This window comes from Dioscorea cayenensis, chromosome 17 (genome assembly GCF_009730915.1).
Source record: "Dioscorea cayenensis subsp. rotundata cultivar TDr96_F1 chromosome 17, TDr96_F1_v2_PseudoChromosome.rev07_lg8_w22 25.fasta, whole genome shotgun sequence".
Lineage (NCBI taxonomy): Eukaryota > Viridiplantae > Streptophyta > Magnoliopsida > Dioscoreales > Dioscoreaceae > Dioscorea > Dioscorea cayenensis.
Window position 1 is genome coordinate 5,010,324 of NC_052487.1, and position 16,597 is coordinate 5,026,920.

General features: G+C 41.5%; 1 non-coding gene across 1 annotated transcript; it reads left to right on the forward strand.

The window, feature by feature from the left end:
- Positions 1-954: 954 nt before the first annotated feature.
- LOC120281449 lies at positions 955-1,061 on the forward strand. The gene has a single exon (XR_005542588.1). It is a non-coding gene; the product is annotated as a small nucleolar RNA R71 (small nucleolar RNA).
- The last annotated feature ends 15,536 nt before the right edge of the window (positions 1,062-16,597 follow it).

The window sequence follows — 16,597 nt, forward strand, 5'->3', positions numbered from 1 at the left end:
AACTTCTTGTATTGTTCATCCCTTTGGTCATTTTTAAATCTAGAGGGATAAAGGATTCTTGGCTTGAAAGGTGGGGGTGCCACCTCTTTCTCTTTGCTTGTTCCCTCGTCTACCTCTATAACCTCGGGTGCGTGTTCTTTTGGCTTCTCACTCGGAAGCCTACCTTCAACCTCATGACCACTTATCAAAGTGATCGCCTTCACGTGCTCTCTAGGATTGGTCTCTGTATTGCTCGGCAAGCTTCCATGTGGCCTTTCAGAGAGAGACTTTGTAATTTGCCCCACCTGATTTTCAAGGTTATGCAAAGAGGCGGTGTGGTTGCAAATTGTAGACTCGACTGATTCAAACCTTGTATTTGCTGATTGTATAAATCTAGTCAAGTGCTTCTCTAGGTCACTCATTCGGGTTTCCAAACCTGAGACTCTGTTTTCCACGTGAGGGGCTTGTTGTTGTTGTTGGAAACCCGGTGGCCCCATGGCCTTTTGTGGACCCTGATTACTCCATGAGAAATTGGGATGATTCTTCCAACCAGAATTGTAGGTATTGCTATATGGGTTTCCTTGAGGTCTCATGCAATTACCTACAAAATCAACGTTCTCCACCGAAGAAACATCACCGATAGAGATTGGGCAATTGGAGGGAGCATGTCCTCCACCACACCCGGTGTAATTAGTCACCGCCGCCATTCTATTTGAAGTTAGAAGATCTAACTTCTTACTCAAATTTTTCACTTGAGCCGCGAATGAAGTTACCGCATCTATTTTATGGAGACCGGTCACCTATTTCTTCTTCCTAGTATTCCATTGGTAGCTGTTTAGCCCCATTTCCTCAAATAATTGACGGGCCTCATCGAGGGTCTTGCTACCTAAGGTACCTCTTGCTGCCGCATCCAAGAGTTGCCTTGTACTCGGGTTCAAACCATTGTAAAAGGTTTGAACAATCATCTACTCCGGGAATCCGTGTTGCGGGCACTTCCTCAGGAGCTCCTTGAACCTTTCCCATGTCTCGAATAGAGACTCCAATTCCAACTGAACAAAGGACGAGATCTCGTTCCTAAGCTTTGCTGATTTTCCGAGAGGAAAATAACGGGCTAGAAAAGCTTCTACCATCTCCTCCCACGTGGTAATTGACGCTCTAGGTAACGAGTGTAGCCACTGCTTCGCTCTCCCCTTTAGGGAAAATGGGAAGGCTCTCAACTTGATGGCATCATCCGTCACTTCGTTTATCTTCAGCATATCACACACCTCGAGAAAACTCTCTATATGACTGTTTGGATCCTCATCAGCCAAACCGTTGAACTTTGCAGATTGCTGCAACATGTGGATGAATGCCGGCTTCAACTTAAAGTTCTGAGCTGTAATCGGGGGACGCACAATACTCGATTGTGTCCCCAACACTGAAGGTCTGGCATAATCGGATAATGTTCGCTGTTGCTCATTTTGTTCTGCCATGTTTTCAGATTCTTCCGCTTCCAAATCAGCTAGATTAGACTGTTCTTGCACAGGCTCTTTCCTTTTTCTTCTAAGTGTACGTTCAAGCTCGGGATCCCCTTCAATCAATATTGAGGGATTCCCTCGAGTCATAACCTGAAGCTGCACCCAAAAAGAAAGAAAAAGAAATCAGAATGATGATAGAATAAGAAGATATGAAATAGAATGTATGGTGAAATAGCTAAGAAAACAAAGTGCAAAGTATCTCTAAACGCCTACTCTCTGGCAACGGCGCCAAAAACTTGACAAGATCCCCTTGCGTATATCCCGCAAGTGCACGGGTTTGTCGAAGTAATAATCCCGGGTGAGCGGGTATCAAATCCACAGGGAGTAGGGAATAAAAACACTTAATCCGCTTCTTAGCTATGTGAAAGATCAATAGTGATAAGTGTGACAATGATTCAATTCTCAAAAGTAAAATCAACAAGTAAGAGAGCACGAGTAAAGGAGAAGGTAAGGCAATCGATAAAGATGGGGTACTCGGATAATGCTCCGCCTAGGACGATCGCTTCAACTGCAAGAACCCTCCATTATGCTTCCTAATCAATGCAATAGTGAATCGTGGAAATCCTTCATTACATAGTCCCAAATCTAAGGTCAACTATGCCTAACTCTATACATGTCCCGGAGGAGAGATTAGAAAACCTCTCAACCTCGCACTCGCATAGAGTTGCAATGAGCTCTAGGGATTCCAAGTGATAAATCCCTTCCTAATTATAGACCTAACCTTTGGTCCAGGTGGAAGGTCCCTAACTACGATTAAGCCCTAGATACTAAGATCACCTCAACGCTTCACTCCGTTGCACGCGCAACTAAGCCCTAGTGGAAGTTCATCCCTTAGACCATTCACTCTATTGTGGCCGCGAAGAACTCGAGGAACGGAGGTAGAATCTATCACATCAGAGGGGAAAGATGATGCTCCTATACCTCTCGACTCACCCTCTCAACCTTCTCCAACCTAGCTTTGTCTAACGCTCATGGTGTGTCACTCACTCACAAGGTTACCAACGAGAACTCTCAACCCTAGTGTCACTCTAGGGGAAATGTTCATACAATCAAGAATTCAAGGTTGGAACTCACAATAAACATCAATTAATTGAAAGCATAATAAAGAGATTCAATGAAACAAATACATCCTAGGGTTCACAAATACCCAAGTACCCACTAGGGGTTTAGCTCTCCATGGAGCTAAGTACAATCATAGAAATAGAATGTAAAAGCAATGAATCCATAGAAAAACCCCCTTGATGGTCATATCGATGGTCTTGTGGAGAGTCCTCTACTCGTCGCAAGGGATCCTTTGTCCGGCCTAGGATACACCTCGCCGGATTGATGCCGACGAAAGCTCTCCCAATAACCTTCTTCCAAACGACGTGTGATGTCAGAGCCGTAGAACCTCTCCAAAACCCTAGCCAATATCCCTCAAAACCCTAGCCGAACCCCTCTCTCAAGTTGGGGAAAAGATGGAGAAAAGAATACTAAAATCGAGGCTGAATCGGCTTTAAATAGGGCTGGAATCGGGCGACTACACGGGCGTGGATACGTCACACGCCCATGTGGAATTTTCACACGGGCGTGGATAATTTCCACACGCCCGTGTGGATTCTCTGAACTCCTATTTTCTCGGCCGGCTGTGAACAGTGCTGCTACAGTACTTTGCTACAATGTTGCTGCAGTGCCCTGCTACAGTACCTGCCTAAAATAACTTCCCGAATCCATACTTTCATCGGGGTAATGCAAAAGGGCACATGTTCACGTCGTGGATCACTTGGTTCTTCAATGATAGGCAAGTTGGTGGGGCTCTTGTTCTATGTGCATAAGTCGGAATGCTCGAGTGTGACTGCCTTTGTGACCCTCCAAATGGATGTGCCAACTAGAATACGAGGAGGTTGGCACACACTCTAGCATCTCACACCCGACCTATGTCTTCGCGTTTGAACCTTTGCAAGATTTCCTCCAAAATTAGTGCATTGTGCTCCACATTGGCTTCTTTCCTTTATACTCAGCCTCACAACCCTGCCTGCACGAAAGTAACATAAAAACACACATATTAGTGTAAAAACCTGAGAAAAGTAATTCTCAATATAAGGAATGAACGCTTCGCATTCATATCGCACAAGCACTTATCACACATCAATTAATGAAAGCAATATAACAAGGTTTAATAAAACAAATACATCCTAGGATTCACAAATCCAAGTACCCACTAGGGGGTTTAGCTCTCCATAGAGCTAGTTACAATCAATTAAATCGAATGTAAAAATAAGTAATCCATAGAAAACCCCCTCGGTAGTCGTGACGAGGGTCTAGTGGAGAAGCCTCTACTTGTCCAAAGGTCCCTTTGTCCGGCCTAAGATACACCTCGCCGGATCGGTGCCGATGAAAGCTCTCCGACTAACCTTCTTCCTAACGGAGCCCGATGTCGGAGCAGTAGAACCTTTCCTAATACCTAGCTAATACCTTTCTAAATCCTAGCCGCCACCCTCTCTCAAGTTTGGGAAAAGATGGAGAAAAGAATGTTGAAATCGGGGCTGAAATTGGCCTTAAATAGGGATGGAATCGGGCATCCACATGCCACTGTGGATTCTCCACACGGCCCGTGTGGAATTTCCACATGGACATGGATAATTTCCACACGCACGTGTGGATTCTCTGGAATTCACTTTTCTCGGCTGGCTATGAACAGTACCTGCTACAATGAATTGCTGCAGTGTTTGCTACAGTGTCTTGCTATAGTTCTGGCCCAAAATAGTCCTGAATCCATGTTTTCATCAAGGTAACATAAACGGGCACACATTAACGTCGTAGGTTGCTTTGCTTCTTCAACAATGGCTTCATCGGTGAAAATCTTGCTATTAATGCACAAGCCGGGATACTCGAATGTGACTGTCTTTGTGCCCCTCCAAATCACTGTGCTAACTTGAATACACCGAGGTTGGCACACATTCTCGCATCTTGAGCCCGACTTATGTCTTCGGGTTTGATCCTTCTCAAGATTTCTTCTAAATGGTGCATTCACGATCTACATTGACTTTTTCTCTAACATTCGGCTTCATAACCCTATATGCATGAAAGTAACATAAATGCACACATATTAGCGCTAAAACCTGATAAAAGTAATGCTCATCATAAGGAAAGAACACTTCACATTCTTATCACACAAGCACTTATCATCATCCCAACGTATACTTCTCAAAGCTCTAAGTAAGAGGGACTTATTTAAGTACAAAAAGAAAAGAGAAGGTAGTAGCTTCACATATTCTCTAAGATGGACCTTTCCTAAGCGGCCGCAAAGGTGGCTTTAACACTTTCTAGGTGGTAGCTCTTTCTACCGGGGTGGTAGCTTTCACTTATCCCATGAGATAGCACTTTCTCTCGCTAGGGCATAATTAGTATCCGACTTATGAGAGTAGCTTCATAATTCATAGGTAGCAGCTCTTTCTACCCCCAATGCACCAACAAAACCAGCATAACTATTTTTGTTCTTTTCATTCAACAATTTTTTTTAGACATCAAAGGAATTAGAACAAGAAACAACTAACTAGTCCCTTAAACGTCGAACTTGAGTTTCCACAAGGTTTAATGAGTGAGTAGTGTCAATCGGGCAAAAATTCCAACAAATTCAAGTAAAAACTAGATCACGAGAACATTCAATGTTAAAAATTCCCTTATACTTAGGACTTTGAGGGGTATACTTTGGGTTGAATTGAGTGAGTTTACACACACTTACACAATTTCGGGTTTGTTGTCCTTTTTGATTCAAGTTTTTGGCTAGAGCATTGATTTTTTCGTATTTAGTGTTGAAATTTCCCTTACTTGTAGAATGCTCTCCTTGCATGTTTTGGTGAACCTATGGCTGAGCACTTTCAATATTTCCTTCTTCTATGTTTCAATGTGTATTTTTTTGCTTGAGGACAAGCAAAAGCTTAAGTGTGGGGGAGTTTGATAAGTACTTGTGTGATAAGAATGCGAAGTGTTCTTTCCTTATGATAAGCATTACTTTTAGCAGGTTTAAGTGCTAATACATGTGTATTTGTGTTCTTTTGCGCATGTAGGGTTGTGAAGCTAAGCATTGAGAAAGGAAGCCAAAAGAATTTCGTAAACGCACTATTTGGTGGAATCTAGGAAGGAACAAACGCGAAGAGACAAGTGGGACTCCAGGATACGTGAATGTGTGCCAACCTCCATGAATTCAAATCATTACAATTACTTGGAGGACCACAAAGGCAGTCACAGTTGCGTATCCTGACTTGTACATTGATAATAAGATCTTTACCAATGAAGCCTTTGATTGAAGAAGAGTTGCGATCTAGGGCATAAATGTGTTCCTGTTTATGTTGCCTCGATGAAAAATGTAGAATTGGGATTACTTTGGCCGAACAAACCGACAGGTTACTGTAGCAAACAGCATAGCAAGCACTGTAGCAGTTACTGTTCACAGCTGCCGAAAACAGGATTTCCAAGGAATCCACATGGGCGTGTGGAAATTCCACAGGCCCGTGTGGTAGATCAACAAGGGCGTGTGGATGCCCAATTCCAGCCCTATTTAAGATACGATTCGGCCCGATTTTGGGAATCTTTTTCCCTTTTTTTCTTTCACTTTTCTCCATTGTTTGGGAGGCCTTCAGCTAGGGTTTGGAGAGGCTTTTGGCAAGTCTTTGGAGTGGTTTGAGGGATTCAACACCTCGATTCACTTGGGAGAAGGTTGTTGGGGAAGCTTTCGTCGGCATAGATCCGGCGAGGTGTGCCCTAGGCCGGGTAAGGAGACCCTTAGAGAAGACTTGGCTACTCCACAAGACTATTAACATGACTACCGAGAGGGTTTTCTTGTGGAACACTTGTTTTTACTTTTCGATTTCATTGTTGATTATATTGTGCTCCATGGAGAGCTAAACCCCCTACTAGGTACTTGGATTTTGTAAACCCTAGGATGTTATTGTTTCATTGATCTTTTATTATGCTTTCCTTAATTGATGTTTCAATTGAGTTCCAATCTTGAGTGCTTCTGGAATGATTTCTTCCTTAGAGTGACACTAGGGTTGAGAGTTCATCTTGGTAACCATTGTAGATGAGTGACACACTACGAGGGTTAGACATTGCTTGATTTGAGAGGATTGAGAGGGTGAGTCAAGAGGTAGCGGAGCGTCCCCTTTCTCCTCCGGTGTGATATATCCTACATCCATTTCCTTGAGTTCTTTGTGGTCACAATAGAGTGAAGTTCTAGAGGATGAACTCCACTAGGGCTTAGTTGCGTGAGCAAGAGAGTGAAGCGTTGAAGTGACTCTAGTGTCTGGGGCTTAGATGTGACAAGGGACCTTTCGTCTGGAGCAAAAGGTTAGGTCTATACATAGGAAGAGGTTTTATTACTTGGATTCCCTAGAACTCCATGGAACTTTAAACAGTGTGAGGTGTTGAGACTGAGAGATTTCTCCGCCGGGACATAGTGTAGAGTTAGTGACGGTTGACCTTAGATTTGGGACCGTGTGCTTAAGGATTTCCACGACTCATTGATCATTGATTAGGAAGTATAATAGTTGGTCTTGTACTTGAAACATTAACCCTGGGGGAGCATTGCCCGAGTACCCCACTTCTATTGATTGCCTTACCACTCACTTACTTTTGCCTCTCATTCTTGTTTCTTTTTATCTTTGTTTTCATTACATTTTTCAACATTATCATTGTTCACTTTCACGTGGTTAAGTAGCAATTTAAGTATTATTACTCTCTACTCCCTGTGAATACGATACCCCATTCACCTGGGATTTATTACTCGACAAACTCGTGCACTTGCGGGTCACACGCAAGGGGGTTGTCAGGGCGTGAAAACCGCAAGGCCACTATGCCAAAAATCACATAAATACATGAAAATATCACTTTAAAACCACTCTAATTCATGAACCAACCATTTAAATATAAAAATGAGACAACATTCACTAGTTTCATCAAAATAAATCAAGATTGACAAAAGAAGGGGAGAAAGAGGGCTTACCGATGAAATGGAGATGAAAGACTTTGAATACGACAGGAAAACAATGCTAGAACTCTATAAATAGACGGTGAGGTTTTGGGAGAGCGAGGAGAGGCGTCGTTTGAGTGTTTGGGAGTTAAAGAATTAAGGGACGCGAGTGGGTTATAAAGAGAAGTCGCAGCCTTTGAAGTTCTGTACATCCACACGGGCGTGTGAAAATTACCCACGCCCGTGTGACTCCCACATGATTGCTCACAGGGGCCACACACGCCCCTATGTGCTTTCAGAATAGCCTCTAGCTATCTCTGAATGTATCCACACGGGCATGTGGAAATATCCCACGCCTGTGTGCCTGACCCACAGGGGCACCCACACGCCCCTGTGGCTTCTCTGTCCACCTGAAAATTTTGGCTAAGTGTTCCACATACCCCTGTGGAAATTCCACACGGGCGTGTAGATACTCACAGGAGTACTCACTCGCCCTAGTGTCTTCTCCGGATGGAGGAGAACTCTCTACAGATATTCACACGGGCGTGTGGAAATTACCCACACCCGTGTGTAGTTCATAGGGTCATCCACATGGGCATTCACACGACCCTGTGTCTTCTCGGGATGGAGTTTGAAACTCTGCAGAGAAAAACACACCCATATGGAAATTACCAACGAGCATGTCACCGTCACAAGGTCATTCACATGGGCAAACACACACCCCTGTGTCCTCTTGGGATAAGCTCTGAACGAAAACACATACCTGTGTGGAAATTCCACATGGTTGTGTGTCTTCTCTTTATGACTTAGAAAAAATTACAGACTCTGAAGAAAAATTTCTGCACAATTACACACATTTAGAGCCTGCTTATACTATGAATAACTGATCAGAGAATCATGGAAAACATGATCAAATGACTAAGAAACTTCACCAATCAAAATTAAGCACACGAAAAAACTAATGATCCATGAGAAAAACACAGCAATATCATGTAAAAATCAAGACACCAACACTAAAGCTCTTATTCATGAAAGTACTAAACTAAACCTAGAAAAATAGTAAAGACTTAGGTTTCCTCCCAAGAAGCGCTTGTTTAACGTCACTAAGCTTGACGTACCTCTTCTTATCTCACGGGGGCTCATGGAGAAAGAATACTTCCGTGTCATCGCTACTCATCTGTCCTCCAAAGTATGGTTTTAGCTGATGTTTGTTCACCTTAAATGTACCTTTCTATGCATGAGTGATTTCAATGGCCCCAATGAATGATACTTCGGTTACAGTATAAGGCCCAAACCATCTAGACTTGAGCTTCCCTGAAAATATCTATAGGTGAGAATTAAACAACAAGACTTGATCGCTAACTTTATATTCTTTCGGATTCTTGATATGCTTGTCATGCCACTTCCAAATCCTTTCCTTGTAAATCCTCGCATTCTAATATGCCTTCATCCTTCATTCATCCAACTCATTGAGATGAAGCATTCTTTGTTCTCCAGCTTTCCTCAAGTCTATGTTCATTGCCTTAATGGCCAAATAGGCTATATGCTCAAGCTCCATAGGCAAATGATACGACTTACCATATATTAAATTATAGGGAGTGGTCCCTATCAGAGTTTTATATGTCGTTTGGTGAGCCCAAAGTGTGTCATGTAAGCGTTTTGACCAATCTCTCTTTCCTTGTTCCACTGACTTTATCATGATTCTCTTGAGCTCTCTGTTTGTGACTTCCACTTGACCACTTGTCTGCGGGTGATAGGGTGTAACAAGATGATGGTGCACTCCATAGTGCTTCAACACTTTTTCAAATTGAGTGTTGCAGAAATGAGTTCCTCCATTACTAATGATAATTTATGGGGTTCAAAATCGACTGAACAACCTCTTCAGAAATTTAACCACGGTTCGAGCATCATTAGTAGGTTGAGCTTGAGCCTCCACCCATTTAGAAACATAATCAACTGCTACCAGAATATATTGATTACCATTAGATTTTGGAAATGGTCACATGAAATCAATACCCCACAAATCAAACACCTCACAAAATTGCATTTTATTCTGGGCCATTTTATCCCGATGTAATAGATTTCCGGCCCTCTGACAACTATCGCATCAAAGAACAAACTAATGTGCATCCTAAAATAAAGTCGTCCAATAAAATCTGATGGCCAAGGCTTTTTTAGCAGTTCGGCTTGAAGCATAATGCCCCTCTCCCCCCCACGCACCGGTCCGGAGTAACAATGTGCAAGGATGTCCCAACCTTCTTCCCTTGATACACACCTTCGGGCCACATGATCTGCACAAATGCGTAACAAGTACGGATTATCCCAAAAGTAGTTCTTTAAATCGATAAAAAAACTTCTTCTTTTGTTGGAAGGTGAGGCCCTGCTTAAGTACTGTCCCCGATAAGTAGTTTGCGAAATCTGCAAAATATGGAGTACCATCAAATTCTGAACTTTGGACTGCATACAAGTGCTTCTCTTGAAAGAAATTGTTAATTTATTTGCTTGATGGCTCTTAACCTTCACAACCCTCCAATCGAGACAAATGGTCTGCAACTACATTTTTGGTCCCTTTCTTATCTTTTGTCTCCATATCAAACTCTTGGAATAATAGGATCCAACAAATCAACCTTGGTTTCACATCAGCCTTATTCATGAGATAACGGTGTGCCGAGTGATCGGTAAATACGGTGACCCTAGATAAGATAAGGTATGGCCTGAACTTGTCAAAAGAAAACACCACCGCTAACAATTCTTTTTCTGTAGTTGTATAGTTTTCTTGAGCACTCGTGAGAGTCTTACTAGCATAAAAAATTGGTTGGAACTATTTACCTTTCCTCTACTCCAAAAGTGCTTCAATAGCGTAGTCACTCGCGTCACACATGAGCTTGAAGGATTCATTCCAATCCGCGGTGATCAAAATCGGTGCTTACACTAATTTCTCTTTCAACATATTGAAAGTAATCAAACAATCATTCCCGAAATCAAAGGGAACATCTTTTTTAAGAAGTTTTGTCAATGGTTGAGTGATCTTCGAGAAGTCCTTGATGAACCTCCTATAGAAGCCTGCATGCCCCCAAGAAACTACTAACTCCTTTCACATTTGTAGTTGAGGGAAGTTTGGCAATGACTTCAATCTTCGCCTTGTATACCTCCATTCCTACTTGGGAAATCTTATGACTGAGGGCAATGCCTTCTTAGACAATGAAGTGACACTTTTCCCAATTGAGAATAAGATTTGTTTCCTCACATCTCACCAATACTCTCTCCAAGTTCCTTAAGCAAATGTTGAAAGAATCTCCAAATACTGAGAAATCATCCATGAACACCTCCATGATATCTTCTAGGAGATCATCAAAAATGGCCATTATGCAGCGCTGAAATGTCGCTAGTGTATTGCACAACCCGAAGGGCATTCTTCGATAAACAAAGATTCCATAGGGGCAAGTAAATGTTATTTTCTCTTGATCCTTTGGAGCAATAGGAATTTGGAAGTATCTTGAAATACCATCAAGGAAACAATAAAACTGATGTCTCACCAGTCGCTCCAACATCTAATCAATAAACGGTAATGAAAAATGTTCCTTTCAAGTCGCATCATTCAACCTCCTGTAATCAATGCATATCTGGCCACCCTGTGACCGTTCTGGTTAGGATCAACTCATTCCTTTCATTTCTCACCACTGTCATTCCTCCTTTTTTTGGAACTACTTGAGTTGGACTCACCCAAGCGCTGTCTGGGATGGGGTATATAATTCCTGCATCCAACAATTTTACCACCTCTGCCTTAACACCTTCTTTTATGTTCAGGTTCAATCTTCTATGGGGTTGAATCACAGACCTGTAATTATCTTCCATTAAGATTTTATGAGTACAAAATAAAGGGTTGATCCTTTTATGTCAGAAATCTTCCAAGCAATGGAAGATTTATGTCTCTTTAACATGCTCACAAGTATGTCCTTCTGATCTGCTGAGAGATGTGAAGCTACAATAATAGGGAGCTTTGATTCCTCCATTAGAAAAGCATATTCCAAATGTGCCGGCAAAGCCTTAAGCTCTAACTCGGGTGGTTCCATAATGGACGGTAGCAATCTGTTCCTTAATGGTTTCGAGCACTTCCTCCAACCCATCTGCTTGTGCATGTAATTCTGAATAATCCTCAACAACATCCACATTCCCTATCTCACAAGTTACCTGGGCTGCATTCGAGACTCCCACCAAGAAAATTTCATGCCTTTGTTCTTGACTGAAAGCATCAAATTGAGCAAGGACCCTTTCCAAGCTTTCTTCCAAATGATAGCTCATAGATGACAGTGTAGGCTTTTCAAATTGATCTAGCACACTTTCTAGCTCACAACTTTGATCCCGAATCTCATTAACGTAATCAACAGCTGATCCTTCCACAGGGTGGTTGATGATAAATTTCTCTCGCATGAAACAACATAAACTGGACTGCATTACAAACAACTGAACTTTCTGTTCTATGTCTTCAACCATTCCCATGATTGTGCCAAATAGTTCGATTATGTTCATCGTCTTTCCTGAAATCAAAGAAAGAAAACAAATTAGAACGATGAAAGAATAACGAAGTGTAAAATAGAACAGGTGCTGAATAGCTAAAATAGCAAAGTACAAAGTGTTTCCAAAATGCCTATTCCCCGGCAACGGCGCCAAAGACTTGACACACCCCTTGCAAGTGCGTACCGCAAGTGCACGGGTTATCAAAATAATAAAGTACCCTAGTGAGTGGATAGTCGTATCCACAGGGAATAGTAATCAGGAAGCACAAGAATTGCTATTTAAGTATGGTGAGGATGATCCAAAGTGGTGTGAATAATATCTATTCAAATAGAAATAGAAAGAACAAGAAGGAGACACTATAAAATGATATGAGAGGCAATTTATGGAAAGTGGGGCACCAGACATTGCTCACGGTAGGACTATTGCGTCAAGTGTAGGACCGATCATTAAATCTCGTAACTGATGTTTAATGAGTCGTGGAGACCCTTAAACACACAGTCCCAAACCTAAGGTCAACTGTCACTAACCCTACACTATGCCCCGTCAGAAAGGAATGCTCTCGATGCCTCACAGTATGCAAGGTTTCGTAAAGCTCTTAAGACTCCAAGTGATAACCCTCATGGTATGTCACTCATCTACAAGGATTATCAAGATGGATTCTCAACCCTAGCGTCACTCTAAGGGAAAATCACTTCAACAAGCATTCAAGATTGAAACTCAATTAGAACATCAATTAAAGAAACATAATGAAAGGTTAATGAAACAAAATCATCCTAGGGTTTACAAGTCCAAGAACCCGCTAGGTGCTTAGATCTCCATGGAGCAAGATGAAATCAACAATGAAATCGAAAGTGAAAACATGCAACCAATATGTAAAACCCACTTGTAGTCCGTATCGATGGTCTTGTAGAGTAGCCTCATCTTCTCCAAAGGTTCCCTCGTCAAGCCTAGGGTACACCTCGCTGAATCGATGCCGACGAAAGCTCCCCCAATAACTATCTTTGGAAGGAACATGGTGTTGAAGGCTGTAGAACCACTCTAAAAGCCTTGCCAAAGCCTCTCTAAACCCTAGCCACGGGCGCCTCCAATGTTGGAGAGAAGATAGGAAAATGATTAGAAAAAAGATTCCAAATCGTGACTTAAATAGGCCTAGAATCAGGCATCCACACAGGCATGTGGAATTTCCACATGTCCATGTGAATCTCCAGGAATCGAATTTTTAGCGCACTGTGAACAATAACTGCTACAATACTTTGCTACAAACTGCTACAGTACTTCACCAAAATGCTCTAGAATCCACACTTTTCATCGAGGCGACATGAATGGGCACACATCCATTGTGCCCCTCCAATTTGCATATTCACACGAGCACAACGGAAGTTGGCACACACTCACATGTCTTTGAGCACAACTTGTGTCTTCACATTTGTTCACTCTAAGATTTCATTAACAAATTACATCCACGATGTAGTTTTGGTTTTTTCTTTCATACTTGTCTCCACAACCCTAAATGCACAAAAGAACATAAATACACATGCATGAGTGATAAAATCTAAGAAAAATAATGGTCAATGTAAGAAAAGAATACTTCATATTGCTAATACACAAGCACTTATCAAATTCATAGTCCAAGTGCTCTGGTAATATCTTCAATTTCAGGTTTGGCAACTACTCAATAGATGGTTTGAGTCAATTATCCATGTTCAATGTGGTTCTGGTGATGTTCTCTTCTACCTTAGGAGCCTAATCATTATTGACATCATTTTCTAACTCATAAGCCCCATTTTCCTCTTTATTGATGTCTTCTGTCTGCAATCTGTCAATTCCCATAGAATCTTCTATGGCGTTGCTCACTGTGTTGTCTTCCAATTCTCCCCTTTTCATGAATTGATAGAACATTTCCTGCAAAAATATCTCTTCATGATGTGAGAGTGAATGTTAGGTATAGGCACTACTCAACTGCGTTGATGTATTGTGAATCAAGTGTTTGTGTTACATGGTATTCAATCCATTGATTCAGTAGGGTTAGTATTGACAACGCCCCTTGCATGTTACCCGCAAGTGCACGGGTTTATCGACGTAATAAATCCCAGGTGAGTAGGGTATCTTATCCACAGGGACTAGGGAATAAAAATACTAAGATTGCTACTTAACCAAGTGAAGATGAACAATTATTAAGCTGATTAAATGTAATGTAAACAGATATAAAAGAAACAAGAGTGAGAGGCACAAATAAGTGAGAGGAAAGACAATCGATAGAAGTGGGGTACTCAGACAATGCTTCCCCTAGGACTAATGTTTCAAGTGCAAGACCAACTATTATATCTCCTAATTGATGCTTAATGAGTCATGGACATCCTTGAATACACAGTTCCAAACCTAAGGTCAACCATGACTAACTCTACACTGTGTAGAGTTGCAAGACACTCTAGGGATTCTAGGTGATAAACCCTATTTCTATGTGTAGATCTAAACCTTTGGTCCAGACGAAAGATCCCTAGTCACAATTAATCCCCAGGTGCTAAAGTCACTTCAACGCTTCACTCTATTGCTCGCGCAACTAAGTTCAGCGGAGTTCATCCCTTAGCCTTTCACTCTATTATGATCACAAAAAAACTTTTGGAACGTGGAGATAGGATAAATCACATCAGAAGGGAAAGGGGACTCTCCACTACCTCTCGACTCACCCTCTCGACCTTCTCCAACCTTGCTTTGTCTAACCCTCATGGTGTGTCACTCATCCACAAAGGTTATCAATATGGTCTCTCAACCCTAGTGTCACTCTATGGTTGAAATCATTTAACAAGCATTCAAGATTAGAACTCAATTAGAGACATCAGTTAATGAAAGTATAATAAAAGTTCAATGAAACAAAAACATTCTAGGGTTTACAAAATCCAAGTACCTACTAAGGGGTTTAGCTCTCTATGGAGCAAGATACAATCAATAATGAAATCGAAAGTAAAAACAAGTAATCCATAGGAAAACTCCCTCGGTATTCATGTCCATGGTCTTGTGGAGTAGCCTCTTCTTCTCCAAAAGTCTCCTTGTCCGGCCTAGGGCACACCTCGCTGGATTGATGCTGACGAAAGCTCCCCAATAACCTTCTTCTAAGAGAAGCGCGGTGTCGAATCCGTAGGACCACTCCAAAGACTTTCCAAAAGCCTATATAAACCCTAGCCGATGGCCTACCAAAAGATGGAGAAAAGTTGGAGAGAAAGATGAAAGATCGCCCCCAAAGTCGGGCAAAATCGTGGCTTAAATAGGGCTGGAATTGAGCATCCACACGGGCTTGTGGATTTTTCACACGCCCCTGTGGAATTTTCACACGGGCATGTGGAATTTTCACACGCCCATGTGGATTCTCTGAAATCTTGATTTTCGGCCGGCTGTGAATAGTAACTATTGCAGTGCATTACTGTAGTGATTTGCTACAGAACCCCCCCCCTCCTCGGCCAAAACACTCCTGATTCCACACTTTTCATTGAGGCAACATAAACGGGCACACGTCTATGCCGTAGATCACAATGCTTCATCAATAAAAAGCCTTATTGGTGAAGATCTTGCTATCAATGCACAAGTCGGGATACGCAATTACGACTGCCTTCGTGCCCCTCGAACTCATTGTAATTGCTTGAATACATGGAGGTTGGCACACATTAACGTATCTTCGAACCTAACTTGTGTCTTCACATTTGTTCCTTCCAAGATTCCACCAAATAGTGCATTCACGATCTACTTGGGCTTCTTTTCTTAATACTTAGCTTCACAAACCTACATGCACAAAAGTATCACAAATACACATGTATTAGCGCTAAAACTTGATAAAAGTAATACTCATCGTAAGAAAAGAATACTTCATATTACTAATACACAAGCACTTATCAAGTACCCTCTCCAATTGACCTTTTGTACCTGGCATGAAAAGAAAAGTTGTTCACAATATTGTGTATCAATGATAGAAACACGTGATGAACTGAATTGACTAATTTAAATAAATAAATAAAAAGTAAATGGCTAAAACACTAAGCTACAAGTTTTCCTAGAATCTCTCAACTAAGTGTTCCCGGGCAATGGCGCCTAAAACTTTGATGGACAGTTTATGGGTGTGTAAATTATGCAAATATATTAACATGAAAGTATGCACTTGCTTCTGTAATTGGTCAGTGATACCGCAAGTGTATGGGTCCTCAAATAATACATTGTGGGTGAGCACGAGGATCGTCTTTCCCTAGGAATAGCAAGAGGCTCCTATTACTTTCTTTTCACTTAATCAATGGCCTAATTATTTACATTTTTTCTTTAGTTTACTTGTACAATACTACTAAACAATACAATTGGAGACATCATTAAGCACACTTAGAAGGAGTAGGAGTATGTACTAAAGTTATCTTGATTATTAAGTATGTGATAAGTGCTTGTGTACAAGTAATATGAAGTATACTTTTCTTGCTATACCTTGAACCTTTGGATACTTGTAAGAAATTATATTCAGGGCATTATCACTGTTGAAATATGATTTTCCTGCAGAGCAATTTTGTTGAGAAACCCAAAGTGGAAAGAACAAGGACCTAAGTGTGAAAGTTTTTTGAAGATTTTGGATTCATTAGTAAAAAAAGGATTGACATGAAAT